General features: G+C 40.1%; 1 non-coding gene across 1 annotated transcript; it reads left to right on the forward strand.

The window, feature by feature from the left end:
• Positions 1–7,683: 7,683 nt before the first annotated feature.
• On the forward strand, positions 7,684–7,755 carry trnap-agg (transfer RNA proline (anticodon AGG)). The gene has a single exon. It is a non-coding gene; the product is annotated as a tRNA-Pro (tRNA).
• Positions 7,756–17,817: the final 10,062 nt, after the last annotated feature.

Here is a 17,817-nt window from a genome sequence, read left to right on the forward strand (position 1 = left end):
TCAATTAATTTCTTTCTTTAAAGGCAAAAACATGAAAAAGCTAAGAGAAAAACCCTATTGAATACAATATTATTTGGAGCAACTTAATTTATAAATGGTTGTCAACTTAAAAACATGTGTTCATGTTCAACATGTGGTAATTAAGTACATACAATTTAAGATTATATTTAAATCATACGGTAAAACAAGTTGGAACTTTGGAGTAATCAACTTAAAAACTTTGTTTATGCTACCAATTATTAAGTAAGTGGTAATTGAAAACACCTCTGATTGTAGAGGAAAAGCCTTCTCCCCTAACTCAAATAACTTTGTTGCTTTAACAACATTTCAATAGAAGTTGTCTTAACTCAATAAACCATCGATGCAACCTATTGCCTTGATTTTCTTTGTTTAGCCAAGGCATTTGTTGTTAGAGTGTACGTAGACTGGGCCTCCCATATAACCTGGCTGAGCCGATATAAAAACCAATCAGCAAATAACTTTTCAATACATTATTGATTACTATTTTGAGGTACTTTTAGGTTGGAAGTGAACATAAGTCAAAGGTAATGGTGTACTTTTCCTTCACTACATGTATGTAATACCTTTAGTTACTTCACAGATGTGGATGAATGATGTGAAATATAATCAAGTGTTAAATCAGACTTTAGTTCCACCTGGAGTAAATCCACAAGCTACCCTGCAGTCTACAAAGTACTTCAGACTAGCTGCACCTTCACCAGCTCTGAGAACACTTTCATGATCAATCATTATAAAAATATATATATATTATTCTGAAATGGACCAATCTGCACAACGACTACTTTTACTGTCTTTACTTTCACTATATTCTGATAATACTTTCTACTTTTACTTGAGGAACATTTTGAATGCAGGACTGTTACTGTAACACTCTGGTACTTCTACTTTTACTCAAGTACAAGATCTGAGTACTTATAATTTCACTACAAAGATCTGAGTACTTATTCCTTTACTCAAGTACAATATCTGAGTACTTCTAATTTCACTACAATATCTGAGTACTTATTCCACTTCTGGTAGTATTAGTCTGAATTGTAGCTACAAATCACACAGAGCTGCATAAAAATAGAATAATATGTACACGTGTGTACAATGATTTGTAGGTAATTTTGACTACTCAAGACACCTCACTTATACATCTTTAAAGTATTGGCTTTCAGAATATTAAACTGTTTCGGCAAATTCAGATGATAAAATACAACTTTGAAGCTTGTAACGGCATAATTATAAGCAGAGAACGGACTAATGTAACGTCACAGCAAGCATAACAACAGCCGTGTGTTATGAACACATACGCAAGAATGACACATCTGTCGCTTAGTGACTTTTTTAACATTTAGTCTTAACACAAAACGTGTGAATGTGTAAGGTTTACCATTATATTCAAATGTAAACAAAAATGGACTGTTTGTGTACCGGAACACTGGAAAAAAAAAATGCATTTGAGACATCTATGGCAGTAAATATGTTGCAGAGGCTTGAACTTTGGAGTAATCAGATAAGAATCCGGACGAGCGTGCATGCACAGCTGCATTTACATCGTAAATCCTGGACAAATCTCCACTCGTCAGGAGGTTTGTCTCTGATCTTTTTGACAGGAAACACTGGAATCGTTACACGGAATAATGACCCTTGTTTAAGCAGAGAGGTAAACACTGGCCGAATGCCATCAACAGCTTCACGTTTCAATGAGTACGGTACGGAACGTGGACATTAACCCTACGTCATATCTGTGAGCTGCCCAGAGTGAGTATGGCACATCTGAAAGCGCGGCAGGAAGCTCAGAGATATGAGAATTACCTTATCCTCAACCAACAGCAATGTGCGCAGAACGGCTACGTTCGTGCACATTTTCATTTGATACACGTCACGTGACATAGAGTACATGACATATTCTGTGTGTGTAGGTGCCCAATCAGTGACTGACCCCAATCTTTAACGATTGGACCCAAATCCCTCCATCTATCAGTGGGGCCCCCTGGCTAGTGAAATGTGTGGACCGCCCCTGGGATTTGATACAGCTGGTTGTGTCTTGTGTGTGTGTGTGTGTGTGGGAGTCTAACAGAGATAGCGCTACCCAGCGAATTCTAATACATTTTTAAATATGAGCTCATCATTCACACATTCCAACAGAACAACTCTCATCATAGCATTTACACGGATCATCCACCACGTTAGCAGAACAATGAGGATGAGAAGCCGCCACACAGCAGGTGGAAAAACACGTTGATCAGTCAAACGCAACAACTCCTGAGAATCAGGATATGTCAGCAGCCCATTGATACACATTCACCAGTTCTTTATCATCAAATGACACTTTTTTTAACCATCGTAGGAGATGGCTGTCGGACTTTAAGACCCTCATTTGTGGAAAAATGAGGTCCAAGCCGAACCGGAGAATCAGATCTCTGCCCAGTAAATGTGTTGGGCAGGCAGATGATAAAATAACTGTTTTTTACTGATGTGGGAAATGGATGACTGTTACCACCGTTATTTTTACTCTGAAGTGGTACAGAAACTTCTCCTTTACAGTTTACCCAGCACATGAATAAATCTATCACTAAATTTGCATTCAGGCAAATCTACCCTTTTTTACCACAGAATGTGTAGCCCCAGAATCAACCAAAAATGTGTGGGACATTTCTTAATGCAAACATTCACTGTCATATTTCAAATATGTACCCTCTTTAACCACAGACATTCTCTAATTCTTCTAATTTCTCAATAGCATGTATGATGCGTGGTGTGTGTGTGTGTGTGTGGGTGTGTGTGTGTGGTGTGTGTGTGTGTGTGTGTGTGTGTGGTGTGTGTGTGTGTGTGTGTGTGTTGTGTGTGTGTGTGGGGTGTGTGTGTGGTGTGTTGTGTGGTGTGTGTCACTTCCCTGGTTAGATGCTGGGCATGGGTTCCGTCTCCCCCGACCGAATTCCTTCCTCCTCCACTCTCTCCCTCGACTGTCAGTTTGAAGAATTGTCTTTGTTGTGGTCCGATTTATCCGATCAAAAGTTCTTTTTCTGCTTCTCGTGTGGGCATTCAGCGATCCGATGATCCGTCTGTCCGCAGTTAAAACAGCGATTGTAGTTATTGCGGTCTTTTCCCCGTTCTCTGCCTTTTCCTCCTCGGCCTCGGAAACCCCCTCCTCTGCCCTGGCCATCACTTTGGGTCCAGGTGGTTGTAATAGCCTGGACCATGGTCAGCTGGCCGGGGAAAGCGGAGCATGTAGTTATTCCTTTTTGGAGGTGTTCTTTCTGTAGAGTTCAGCTTTCTTCGCGTCTCTTTTTTTTTCTCTCTCTTGTCATGGATCTCTTTCAGTCCTGCTTCTTCTTCTTCATTTTCTTTTCTCTGTCTCTCTTCGTCTCTTTCCCTCTCTGTATGTACTGCTGTGCAGCTGCTCCAGCGGCGGCTGGTATGTTGACCTCTGGTCCAGCAGCAGCAGCCCCTCCAGGAGCCTCCTCAGCAGGTAGCAGACGGAGGGAGGAAGGGGGGAATGGGGAACTTAGGTGAGGGAGAGGGTCCCGCACGCCTAAAAACAGAGGATAAAGGGAAACACTTTTTATCTTCCCTTCAGTCTTATCCTCAGCCTGTATCTTTTTTATTGCCGCGGCCAATTGCCTTCTTTCACGGCACTCTGCTTCATCCTCCCAGTATTTTAAACACTTTCTATGAGTGTCCAGTTTTTCCAAGTCTTTACTTTAATTGTACTCTTCTTTTTCATCCCATCTCCATACTCTTGTAATTTATCTCCCAGGTTTTTGATTTTTAATTTACTCAAAGAACCTCCCTTAGGAAATCCGAACATTTCCGTCCATATATTTAATTTAGACAGACTTCCTTCACCATATTTTACTCGCATGACATCCACAATCGGACCCTCAGGAGGCTGTACACACCCCCTCCCCTGCTTTGCTTCCATAACAAAGTCTTTAAAGTGTTACCAAAACACTCCGTGTTACAAAACACTATTTTTCATCCGTCGATGCCAGATATTACAAATATCTCTGCTTTCGAGCAGTCCCTCTCATAAATGTCATGGAGTTTAATTACGTTTAACTTTAAACAATTTAGACTTTGTACATCTCACCCAGTATTGAAAGCCCCTTTTAGTTCGTTGGATCTCGTGAAGTCAATCGGTTCCACCCCTCGCGCTGGTCCCCTCGTCCCGTACGGTTTCTGTCGGGGTAGAGGAGGATACAAAGATCCCGGAGCTAGCAGCCACCAGCGTCCGGAGGTGTCCCCGATCGAACATACAGAGATCCTGCCGACAACGCCATTTGTTATGGAAATCTAGGACCCAACACGGCTGGAGAGTACAAGTCAAAGTGATAAAAACATAAATGGTGAATCGAGAAAAGCTGTCTTTTGGTTATTTATTTGAAGCTTCAAATACACGATACAATATAATGTCACAAGTCGGACAGAGTATAAGATAGTCTGCGCGAGAGTGCGCAGAACAATGAAAAAGCAGAGATTTATAAGAAATGAGTGGGAACGTGAGAAATCTGGATTCACACAGGCACATATTGTTATTAGACACCTGGCCTTGAGCGGGAGATAGCATAACGGTTCTCAGAGCAGGGAAGTTCGCTGTTGTGACTGTTGGAGTCTCCCAGTAGTCAAAGCAGCTCTGTGGCCCTTGACGCGTCTGGGAATAAAACCCTAAGAGAATAATAATAATAAAAGAAAGCACATCAGGAAATAAGAAGCATTTGGTTTAAGCATATGAAAGATATAATAAGGATGATATATTAGAAAATGTTCCACTACAAACCGCTTCTTAAAAGGACAACCTCTATCCAGAGGTTTTAGCCAACTATAGACCTATTTCTCATCTCCGTTCCTCTCAAAAATTCTTGAGAAAGCGGTCGCAAAACAGCTGTGTGATTACTTAAAAACAATGACTATTTGAAGATGTTCAGTCTGGCTTTAGAACACATCATAGCACAGAGACAGCTTCTGTTAAAGTCACAAATGACATTCTAATAGCCTCAGACAAGGGACTTGACTCTATTCTTGTTTTGCTCGATCTCAGTGCTGCATTTGATACTATCGACCATGATATCTTATTGCAAAGACTAAAGCACTTGGTTGGCATACAGGGAACTGCTTTAGGCTGGTTTAGGTCCTATCTATCTGAACGCTCTCAGTTTGTACATGTTAACGATGAATCTTCCACGAAAACCAAAGTTAGCCATGGAGTGCCACAGGGCTCAGTGCTCGGACCTATTTTGTTCACATTATATATGCTTCCGTTAGGCAATATTATAAGGAATCATTCTGTAAACTTTCATTGTTATGCGGATGATACTCAACTATATTTATCAATCAAGCCTGATGAAATTAATCATCTAAATCAAATTCAAGACTGCCTCAAGGACTTAAACACGTGGATGACCTTAAACTTTTTGATGCTAAACACGACCAAAACTGAAGTTATTGTACTTGGCCCGAAGAATCTACGAAACAAATTATCTAAAGATATACTAACTATGGATGGCATTAATTTAGCCTCCAGTGAGACTGTAAGGAATCTTGGTGTTATATTTGATCAGTATTTATCCTTTAATGCCCACATAAAATCAATTTCAAGGACCGCCTACTTCCATCTACGTAACATTGCAAAAATCAGGCATATCTTGCCTCAAAACGATGCAGAGAAACTAGTCCATGCATTTGTTACTTCTAGGCTGGATTATTGTAACTCTTTATTATCAGGGAGTACCAAGAAGTCAGTCAAGTCGCTTCAGCTGATTCAAAATGCTGCAGCTCGTGTAATAACCAGAGTTAGGAAAAGGGACCACATTACTCCTGTTCTGGCTGCCTTACACTGGCTCCCTATAGAACACAGGATAGAATTTTAAATTCTTCTTCTCGCCAACAAAGCCCTTAATGGGAAGGCGCCATCTTACCTTAAAGAACTCATTATACACTACTGTCCTACTAGGGCATTGCGTTCCAAGAATGTAGGGTTGTTGGTTGTTCCTAGAGTCTCTAAAAGTACAATGGGAGCCAGAGCCTTTTCTTATCAAGCTCCACATTTGTGGAATCAGCTTCCAGTTTGTATTCGGGCGGCAGACACCCTATCCGTTTTTAAGAGTGCGCTTAAGACCTTCCTTTTTGATAAAGCTTATAGTTAGGGCTGATTAGATTCAGCCCCTAGTTTTGCTGATATAGTTTGTCGGGGGACATCTTACTTCTTCCTTCTCTCTGTCTATACCTGTGTACTCTCATGTTCCGATTAACCCAGCTTCCCCAAATTTCTTTATTTTTGGTGTTTATATACGCCGGGATCCGGAGTCATGGATGATCCTGCGGTCCTGTGTCCTGAATCGCGTGCCCTGGATCGCGAGTCGTGGCTGTGGTCCTGGATCATCGGTCCTGGATGGATATCCTCGTGGATTCATCTTCCTATTATACACACATGCATTTCCAAACATTTGGACTACCTATGTTGCAAATGTATTATCTTTTCAATTTACACACGGCATCTATTGCACGTCTGTCCGTCCTGGGAGAGGGATCCCTCCTCTGTTGCTCTCCCTGAGGTTTCTCCCATTTTTCCCTTTAAACTGTGGGTTTTCTTCGGAAGTTTTTCCTTGTACGATGTGAGGGTCTAAGGACAGAGGGTGTCGTATTGTCATACTGATATTCTGTACACACTGTGAAGACCACTGAGACAAATGTAACATTTGTGATATTGGGCTATATAAATAAACATTGATTGATTGATTGGGTCTGAATCTATGGTCTGAATGCATTTAAAGGTTCAGTACGCAGCGTACACGTTTTAAAATATACTGTAAAGAAATCTATTAATTGCCAGAGAGTTTATACAGAGGAACTTTATCCATCCCTTTTGATATGTATAATTTTATCAGAAAATTACTTTAATTTATTAACTCAATTATGTAATTTAATATTTACAGTAATTTCTAAAATAATGATATGTGCGTACACAAGGATGAAGATCAATATTGTCACAAGAGCCTACTTATTGTAAAATTAAGTAAATGAGGGAATAAATAAATGCAATTAAATTCACAAACATAAAATAATTCACACCCAGAAGCTTAATTAATTCCATTAAGTTAATTCACAAAAGACATTTAAAAAAGAATAGTCATAAAATAAAACATGTTTAAAAATAGGAAAAAAGAAATTGGAAGTATGAACACATTATTTATAAAAGAGAATAATCCTATCAAAAAGGTGTGTTACCATTAAGTAAACATAAAGGAAAACATTTTATATTCACACTGCATATAGTATTTAAAGCCAGGAAATATATATAGCTCATAAATCGTGACAAAATTATTAATATCAATTTAAAACAGTCGAACATTCAAATAAATATGTCCATGTCTGCCTGACTGAGAAAACAATACATTATAAATACAATATTGTATGATATACTGGTGACTTTAAGGTGTGTCTTTGAGTTATTAAATGTTAAACTACATAGATGTTTTGATATTTTCCAAGCATAAAACAGGAGGACATAATTAGAAAACTGTTGGGGTGAGTGATGCCTTGTGTTTTGACTGCAGTACTATAAACGTCCCACAGATGGCACTGTGGTTTACCTGAAGAAGACTGGACAACTGCATGAAGTTTGAACAACGTGGCAGTTTGTAGATCCAATTATAGACAGCCTACTGATGTGTGCATGGTTCGTTGGTCTAGGGGTATGATTCTCGCTTAGGGTGCGAGAGGTCCCGGGTTCAAATCCCGGACGAGCCCTTCTTTATGCCCCTCAGGGTCTGACAGAAGCAGTTATTCATTTAGAGCAGGGGTGTCTAAACTTTTTTCACCGAGGGCCACATACACAAAATGATACAAAGAGCTGGGCCCCTCACTCGAGGTTAGGTATATTGCCTCATAAGTTCACTTATAAGTCAGCAAAATAAATCAAATGTAGGTAAATTATCCTTAATACTTGAAAATGCTTTAAGAAAACAAACAGCCTACATCCCAGCTCTCCAGAGGGTTTCATTTATCTTGTTAGCAGCTCATTCCTTAAAACAGAAGCCTCAGATTGCTTATCATAAGAGGAAATAGGAAGAGTTTATTTCAAGCGTGTTATGAAAATAAGTTATTGGGCTTTTTTCTTATCAACTTAGATTTTATAGAAACATTTGTTCAACTTTAACCAACTGAATTTGTTTGAATAGTGGGGTGGTAAGAGTCGGGAGGAGCTGATAATGTATTCCGGCAAATTACTCAGACCTACTAATTGACCTAACAGAAGTTATTGAGTCTATGTAAGTTTACTGCTTGGCTCAGATCCACCAACGTCAGCAAGATCTCACCTCTATCAACTCCTGAAGAACCAGGTTCAATTAACTGCTGTTTCAATTCAGATGACCCGCTAAATCTGTTTAAGCGATCCCGAAAGATTTTGATATCAGTAAACGAGGTGTGGCCCTACCTTAGTGTGAGTGCGGCAGGGTGCAATATTACATTTGAAGCAGGAGAGGAGAGCACAGATGTAAGTTATCCCAGTCCAAAAGGTGGGATCAGTTTATTTGAAGAAAAATAGGTCCAAACTTATACAGGATTTTTACCTTCTCTCTTTACAACATTATAATCCTACAAAACATATCATGCTGTGGTCATGTTATAATATGCAACCCTAATTCACAGTTTTACATTTATTACACTAAATTGTAACTTCAACTGCCCAATTCAGTTGTGATATTTAAATCTCCTGATAGAATTTAGAGGCATTTCCTCATAAATGACGTGGTGATAATAAAAAGCACATTCAAACTTTCATTCAACAAAGTTCATTTGCTCATTTCCACAGTCGAATACTTCAACTAGTCCCGCATGAATTCGGAGAGCCTTTCCTCATAGGTGGCAGGGTACTAACTTTCAACAAACATCAATTCATTCCACAATTCACATTCGTCCACAATTCACATGCGTATACTTCAACTAGTCCCGCATGAATTCGGAGGGCCTTTCCTTACAGGTGGCAGGGTACTAACTTTCAACAAACATCAATTAATTCCACTAATTTCACAAATAAATTCACTCAACTTTCAACAAAGAAATTCGAGAGATATTTACCAAGTTTGAGAGAACCTGACAGAGAGCAAACACCCAGCTCTCATGGAGAGAGCTTTTACCGGGAGAGAGTATACCAGGGGAACTCTCCCCCCCCCCCCCCCGCTCTCTCTCGTTTGCTCCGTCTCTACCAGTGTCTTTATGCTCAAAGACAGGATAGAAAAACCCAAAGACACCTCCTCCATACCCATATTTGTGGAAACTGGGCATGGCCTCTGATGTACATGACTGGACATGACCAGACATATTCTATGGCTATGGCATAAGACACACCTTTCCATCTTTGTGTAAAAAGGACGTGACCCCTACTCTGCCGGACTTGCAAAAATATTATTCTCGGCTATGACATAACCACCTTTTTGGGGCCTCAATGCAGGGGCGCCACCAGGGATTTTGGGCCCCATGAAAATATATCACATTGGGCCCCACCACCACTCACAGGCCGTACCAAATGGTCTAGCGGTCCGTATATGGCCCGGGGGCCGGAGGTTCCCCACCCCTGCTTTAATATAATAACATTAGTATTAATATCATAACCAAAATGTCGGTGATTAACATTTTGTTTACAGACTGATCACTCAATGCTTCAAACGGTCCATCATCCTAAATAGACTAAAAGCAGTTTTTTGTTTTATATAGATCATTGGCTATGTGGGAAAATACTGTGTTTGAAATGTATAATTTAAATGAGATGTTAGCTTTTTGTTATATATATAATATATATATATATATATTGTATTCCAGTCTCCCTTCAGATATGTTAAGTATTATTCAACACAATGCTGCTCACCTCCTTCAGTTTGGAGAAAAGCTGGTTCAGGTTCAGCCTTATGGGGGGACAGGGCTGCTGAGCCTAAAGATGGATCTGTTGGACCTGGCACCAGGGGGAGGGACAACTGATTTAGTATGAATAGGCGCTAAAAATGTGCCTGCATTTATTAAAGGTAGGTAGGTAGGTAAGAATGGAGAAACCAGCTCGAGTGCGCTCGAATTTGAAAGTACACAACCGAAAAAAATCTTACAGAGCCCCTCCTCCAACACACACAAACGTGCACATGACCAATGAGGGCACGAGATAAGTTTGTGCACAGATGTAAGGCTGACAGGCAGGTAGGCCATCCAGTTATTTTAGCTGGGCCGGCTCAGATGATTGGTCGTGCTTTTTACAGCGCCACGGCTTCCACAGATGAATTTTTTGTATGTATTTATTGTCAAAGCATTTAATATATTCATTGCTATCGGGATGTTAAGAGCATTCCATGGAATATAACAAAAATTGCTTCTGAAGTGAATTACCTACCATACCTTTAAATGTCAGCTAAAAGAGCAGTGAAGAGCAGTGAATTTGCTGTAAAGATATTAACAGTACTTAATGTCAATTTAGTAAACAAAAAAACATTAGCTAACAGACTAATTTCCACCACTCATGGACCACACCCACCTTTTCTTGTGAAAAACTGGGTGACATACTGTCGCCCTTTAGTCCCTCTCTCTTGTCTTTCTCTCCTTTCTCTTCTTTTCTTAGAGCCTGACTTTGTTGGTCGTTGAAACATGGTACTACACAGTATGTATGCTAAGTACTAGCATCACATGCTTTCACTCTCTGCAAGTGCCGGTGCCGCACCTCGTTTGGAGGCAGGACCAAACCATTACACGTAAATAGAAGGGGGTGTACAGAGGCTTTGGGTAATTAACTTTTGGAAGAAAATAAGTTAAATGAATAGTAAGTTTAGTGAGTAATTTATCAATATAACGTTCTATTAATGTTAATTATTGAGGATTGATGAAAGGTTACTTACATTTATTTTCTTAATGTTCTGAACATTTTGGGGCCCCTGTCAGTCACGGGCCCTTAGAATCGTCCTAACTTTTCACCCCCTTACGGCGCCCCCAATGTATTTCTCCTTAAATCAGGAGCCCCCCTCACTGTGTACTGCTGTGAGGGGAGAGGGAAGAAACGGCCTTCTCCCTTATCAGTGACACCCATAAACCATTATAGGCCTTACACTCAACTTAACAAACCACTTTGTTTATACTGTAAATATAGAAAACCATAACATATGAAACATTTTCATTGTGGGTTATACAAGAATATAATTGACTATATTTGATTATAACTAACTTTCGTTTTAATTATTCAACCTAATATGAAGATCTCAACAGGCTTCTTAAATCATGAATACTACTGAGTAATATCTGTTTTCATCTATATTCAACCCTTGTGTTGTGTTCGAAAGTCGTTACCGTTCATGGTGTTCGCGGGTCAATTTTGACCCATGATTTATCTCAGTTCAAAACATACACAAAAAAAGACTATCATCCAATATTGTGTTAACTACATCATAACTAACTTATGATGCATTCATAACCGTACAATCATGTTGTAATGTTATGGCCCAAAACACATTACACCACATATTGCACACGTGCATGTGTGTGTTCAGGTTCAAGTGTTAGTGTACTCTTTGAGAAAGGTGGAGTTCCCGTGGGGGGAGGGGGGCAGAGGGATTGGAGACCAGGTGCATGTTGCAAAAAATGATTGAACAGATAGTGAGGGCTTTTTGTATGAGTTGTGTTATATTCATTTATTTAATTTGGCATAATCTTCTTTTTCTCCTCACTTAAAGAACATTTGTTGGCATTTCTTTTGGTGTAAATAAATACACTTGTGTTCTCTTTCACCCTGACTGTTATTGGTTGTTGTGTGTTACTGTCTCCATTTCCTCTACACTTTAATAGGGATGTAACAAACACATTGATATATAAAAAATGAAATAATCCAGTAATTCAATATATATGATTCTAAAATGAAACATTATGCACAGTGAGTAGTAAGTAGTGGTTGATGCCAATACGTCTCCGTTTATGCTGCTTCATACTTCTACTGCACTACATTTTAGAAGACAGTATTGTACTGTTTACTCCACTGCTTTCATTTGACAGCTTTTATTTACTACTATATAGATCAGTAGACAATTCAAAAATATAAATCAATTATTAAACACACTTTGACAGTTATTTATAGGATAAGATAGCCAGCAGCAGGACATACAGTTATTCAAATTAGCTCTACAGTATATTTATTAACTGTGATAAAACACATCAATAATCATTATAGTAACCCAGTAACTCAATATATATATATATATATATATATATATATATATATACAGTGTGCGAACTATGCCACGGTCTCCGGGGGAGCCGGGATTTATTTATTTTTTGCGGGGGGGGGGGGGGGGTAGATGTTGATCCGTGCATTAATAGCAACAGCACAGACATAGGCCTATTATAAAGAGAAAATATGTTGCACACGGGGTGGTGCCACAGGTCTACACAGGGTTCGAGTTATGTGGGAGCCAATGGGAGCTGAAAGAGGGTCTGAGCTCCCACGGACGCAGTGAAATCATACATCTGTGGGTGTCGATAATTAGGCTAATACATTACCAACCACCATTATTTGAATCATAAATAATGCATGTGTCAATGTAATGAGTATGATTTACGTTAACGAGGTAAATAGGCTAAAAGAAAAACATGTTTTCCAAAAGAACTACGCATCTCTTGAATGACCTCCAAGGTGCGCAATGCATTATTAGGCAATCTATGCCTGTGAGCGTGCTGCGCGAGCCGAGAAGGTGTGTGTGCAGTTGAACCTTTTCATATTTAAGTGTGTAACAAGTAGAGGGTTGCTGCTGTGTGTGTAGGCTATTTTTATTATATGTGGCCTACAGCACTTTGGCTCGACCACAAATCGTTTATAAATGTGCTATATAAATAAAACTTGATTTAATTTTGATTTGTGTGCGTGCGCGCACGCGTTAGTTTTAAAGACCCCCATAGAGCTCAGTTTATAACTCGAACGCTCACTATATCTATGTCCCTTTGCTGCAACCTTAGTGACAGGGCCTGCAGCTCACGAAGCATGTCTTTCATGCAAGCCAGATCGGCTACAAATCCAGCGTTTGAGAGTTTTTTATGGAGCCCAAGGAATTTCTTCCTTTCAGTGTCATTACGAGATGGATCCTCACTTGCGACTTTAAAGTGGCTTGCTAAAGCAGGGTAGTTGTTCCAGACGGCTTTAACAGTTCTAAAACTGCTTGACACCCACCTGATGGTAAAAATCTGCCCGATTTTTAAAAGCTGCATATTCAACTCCGCTGCTGCCTCCTCCAGGAGTCTCACATTCTTTGCAGACTGATTGTACAAAGTGTACAACTTTGAAACGAAAATTTCGAAGTGGTTACATCCAGCAACAAGTTTTAGAGAGTCATGGACTGCCAATTCTAGCCGGTGGCAAAGACAATGTATAGACTGGATTTTGGGGAAGTCCTGTTTTAGCCGAGCAATGACCCCACTGTTTTTGCCAGTGAGGACAGACGCGCCGTCAGTGGCTATGCTGATGAGATTGTTAAACAAAAAATCGTCATCAAAACCTGCGTCACGTAGAGCCTCTCTCAGGCTGTTGTAGATGGACTCGGCGTCTGTGCCCTGGGCTAACTCCTTGAGGTCTAAAAAGACATTATCCACATCTCCCTTTCCTGTCACGTCACATCTCACATATATATAATCATATATGCACGTCCGTGCACAGTGCTCTCATCGATAGTGATGCTTATTTTTGACTGGGCTTTTATAACACTAGAAACAATTTTTTTCTTCATTTCGAGTGCAATGTGGCCAATAATCTCAGCACAGGATTTGTCGGATCTGTGTACAGCGCCTACCTTTGCCCCATTTATCTCTTGGAGCTGCATGACAGGTGAGAGTTTTTTAAATGCCATCCTTTCCTTTGCTATCATATAGGCGGATCTGAAAGCATTGGACGTTTCCTCTGACAACTTTGCGTTGATTGCGAGAATCTGGTTCGGCAGTATTGCTTGTTTTCTTGTTTCTGCCAGTTCAACTGCCCTGTTGTGCGCCACACTATCCCGATGCTTGTAGATTTTCTTACGCAAGTTGTTCTTTGTTTTACTGGTTACGTCCCCGTTCATCCATTCTTCTGATAAGTGCGCTCCACCTTTATCAGTAGCCCTACTGAGGAGAAGGCTTTTAGCATCCCTGCAAACAGTCCTTGGAGAACAGCCATGGGAGGCGTGTGATCCACTCACTCCACTGTTGGCTGGTCCAGCCAGCCGGCGGCCGCGGGACCACCGCAGCAACTTCGCCCGCCCCATCTGGAGCAGCAGGCAGGGAGGAAGAGGAAGAACAGGTGTGGTGGTCATCAGCAGCATCATCATCATCATCTTCTTCCACATCTCCTTCGACCTCTACTATGGTAGTTGTCATCAAGTTAGCTTCTCTTGGCTCGTCTTCTTGTGTCTCTTCAGCCTCCAAGTTAAAGTTAGCTGTCAAGTTAGCACTAGCGTTAGCTCCCTCCTCTCTCGGTTCTGTTGTAGCAGCATCAGTCACAATGTACGATGTGCTACCACCAGCTACATTAGGTTGGTCTTCTTGATCAGGTTGTTTGGCCTTCTTTTTAAAGAAATTGCCCATGGTGAGTTGTTTTTTTCTTTTCGACATGTCAGCAGCAGCAACAATGCCTGGTAAATATGCAGTGCTAACTAAACGAGCGTGTGAGTGAGTGGGGGTGGAGCTGCGGGTCATGAATCATAAACTGTAAATATAATTTTATTTCACTTATTTTACACCTTTGAAAAAAAAAACATGCCCAAAATGGAATTTATTTGGTCATCATATCAGTATTTTAGAGAGCTCCCCCCAAATTTCACAAACCATGTTCCCAGGGGAGCTCATGTCACCACTAGGGGAGCTATAGCTCCCCCTGCTCCCCTCCAGTTCGCACCCTGTATATATATATATATATATATATACGATTCTGAAAAGGGCCATTATGCATAAGGAGTACTTTTACTTTTGGTACTTTAAGTATATTTTGATACCAATGCTTTTGTACTTTTACTTGTTACACAGTATTTTTACCCTGTAGTATTTCTACTTTTACTTTAGTAGAATATCTGAGTACTTCTTACCAGGGGCGTCGCCTGGGGTAGGCATCCGGGGCTTTAGCCCCGGATGTTTTTTCTTTAGCCCCGGACAAATTCTCCCTCAATAATATAATACATTAACCTACTTTATTTATAGGACGGACGTCAGAAATGTAATTTCCCATGTTCAGTGAATGCAACACAGAGGCAAGACGACGCCACCAGACTAATCAGAGAGTTGCATGGAAATAAACGGGTTTTTTTTGGCTGACAGGTACGTACCTCTCCTCTGTGACAATGTTTAAACTTTAAACTGTCAGCCCCGGACGCGGAGATTCTGAAGATGGACATTAGACATTTCTTTAATAAAAAAGACGACAATTCTCAATTGGTGGCTCACACAACAACCCCAGAGCCACCACCGGAGCCAGATGAACAAGGTATGTACCTGTCAGTAAACTTACAAGTTATGTCAACATGTAAGCAAAGCATAAATTATAGCTACGTTGACGTTACTTTGAATCGCGCGGGTAAGCTAAACCGTTAGCAAGTAGCTATAGCTAGCCAGATATATTAAATAAACACTTTGTCATACAATCTAAATGTTGTGTTTTTTAGCGTTACTTGGTGATTTCAAAGAAAGCTCTCTGGGAAATGTTGACTTACTGTCTGTGTTCGACATGAAGCTAGAAGCTACCTTACAGTAGTACACAGTTGATCCTGAGTCCTGTCAGTTAAAGTGTTTCATAGTTAGCTTAGCTAAGCATCAACCTAGCACTGAAATATATATGGATGTTATGTGACAGTATTTCTGAGAAAAAGTCAGCTGAAATGGTGGCATAGTTGCCACTGCTTTACGTGTCGACAGCATGTTTGAACGTATTTGCAGCAGTAAATGTGGCTGTCTGGCCACTGACGTTGCCATAACAACACCTGCATTTAAATGTGCAACCTCTTTTTGTGACAGATGTTTGCATGAAAATATAATTCTTCTGATTGATATTTCCTATTGACAGCTAGTTTCTATGTGAACATTATGAGATGGACAGCCAGCTAACAAGCTTTTTATACAAATATTTCAGATCAAAGCCAATCCAGTGGGGCTCCTGAAAGGGGCAAGGGACACTATGCTCCCAAATATTAAGCCTTGACCCACATCTTAAAATTGATATGATCAAAAAATGATCTGCATTGTCGGAGGCCTTTTTCCTCATTATCATGTCAAATTGTACAGCTTTCCTTAGTGTTGAATGCAGAAATATGACTGTATTCGAGTATTAAGTGAAAATGACTATATTAAAGTTTTAAGTAAATATATTAAGTGAATTACTCAAACTGCATTTGTATAGGAATGATTCTGTCCTATTGGCAGATAACTACTCTAACAGTGATATCTACAAGAGGTTTCCAATGTAAATGTAACTATTTTCAATTGGTTAGTATTACATTTTGTGACAGTGTGGTGACACTCATTTTAATGAAGACAAATGTGTGCATCTTGAAATTCATTTATTTGACAGAGCTGGAAACTGATTGACTTACATACTTGTTTGTGTTTACCCACAGTCATCATAGATGAGCCAAACAGAGTAGAGGATGAAGAAAGGAGAACAGGAGAAAGGGACACACAAGAAGGAGATCCAACAGGCAAGAACGACAATGGAGACAACAATGAACAGGAACACCAGAACAGACAAGAGTCAATGAGTAACATGACTGATTTAGGGACTGCAGATACAGGGCCAAGGCAAGTGAGACATCACTGCTTTCCATCCAGCTTGTTTGGCCAGCAAAAGAGATCATTTCAACCGCAAACAGCAAGAGATGAGGGATTATTATTTCCTCCTTTCATCCCTTTTTTCTGTTTAATCTGATTACTAACAACTTCTAATAATTTGACATAGTTTATGATTTAATTGGAAAATGAAGTGTTTTTAAATAATAAACCCGTTTCTGATTCTGATTCTTTGATTTCTTGTTGACATCTGGGTGTTGAGAGATGTATCCATATCTCTTGATGTTGCTCTCAAACTGCACAAGATTGATGCTTTTAACTTCAGTATTTAAAAAAAATCTTCCTGGGGGACCCCAGAGGAGGTGAGTTCCCCCCAAAATAGCACTTTATCTCTGCTTATGTAACTCCGGTGTAGTGTCCCCTCGGCAACAGATCACTCAGAGCTGGTGATTACTTTCCTGCATTTCAATGGACAGCATATAAAAAGGACACATGAGCTGCATTGCTTAAGGGATCCTCACATGCTATCTCTTTTACAAAATAAGTGTCCAGTCAACAACAAAACATCAGTGATCGTATAGTGGTAGTATATTTTTCACAAGCAATGTGAAACATTACACTTATACAAACTGGTGTACAAAACTCACATACCTGCGTTGATCTACTGGAGTGTCTCTACTCTTTCTTCTCCACATCTCTTGTCCACCATCAGAGATTGCAAACATTTCAGAAACAGCTAGAGGTAGGGGACAAACAACTTGTTCGCTGGGCATGTCAAAGACCTCCCTGCTTTGATCAAGACTTTAGGGAGCCTTTCAGCCCCTCTAGCAAAGGGACTGGAAAGCAAGCTTTGAAAATGCAGTACCATCTACATGCTGTGATGTTCCAGACACTGCTCTCAACCACTCAGGGCCTGGACAAATACCTGCAGAAAGAAACAATTGACTTGGTGCAGGCAGTAGATCACAAAACAGCAGTTGAGAACACACTGAAAAGTTACCGAAGTAACGAGAAAGCACATGAGGCCTATAACAAGACCAAGGCCCAGTG

Source organism: Pseudochaenichthys georgianus, unplaced genomic scaffold (genome assembly GCF_902827115.2).
Source record: "Pseudochaenichthys georgianus unplaced genomic scaffold, fPseGeo1.2 scaffold_1154_arrow_ctg1, whole genome shotgun sequence".
Classification (NCBI taxonomy): domain Eukaryota; kingdom Metazoa; phylum Chordata; class Actinopteri; order Perciformes; family Channichthyidae; genus Pseudochaenichthys; species Pseudochaenichthys georgianus.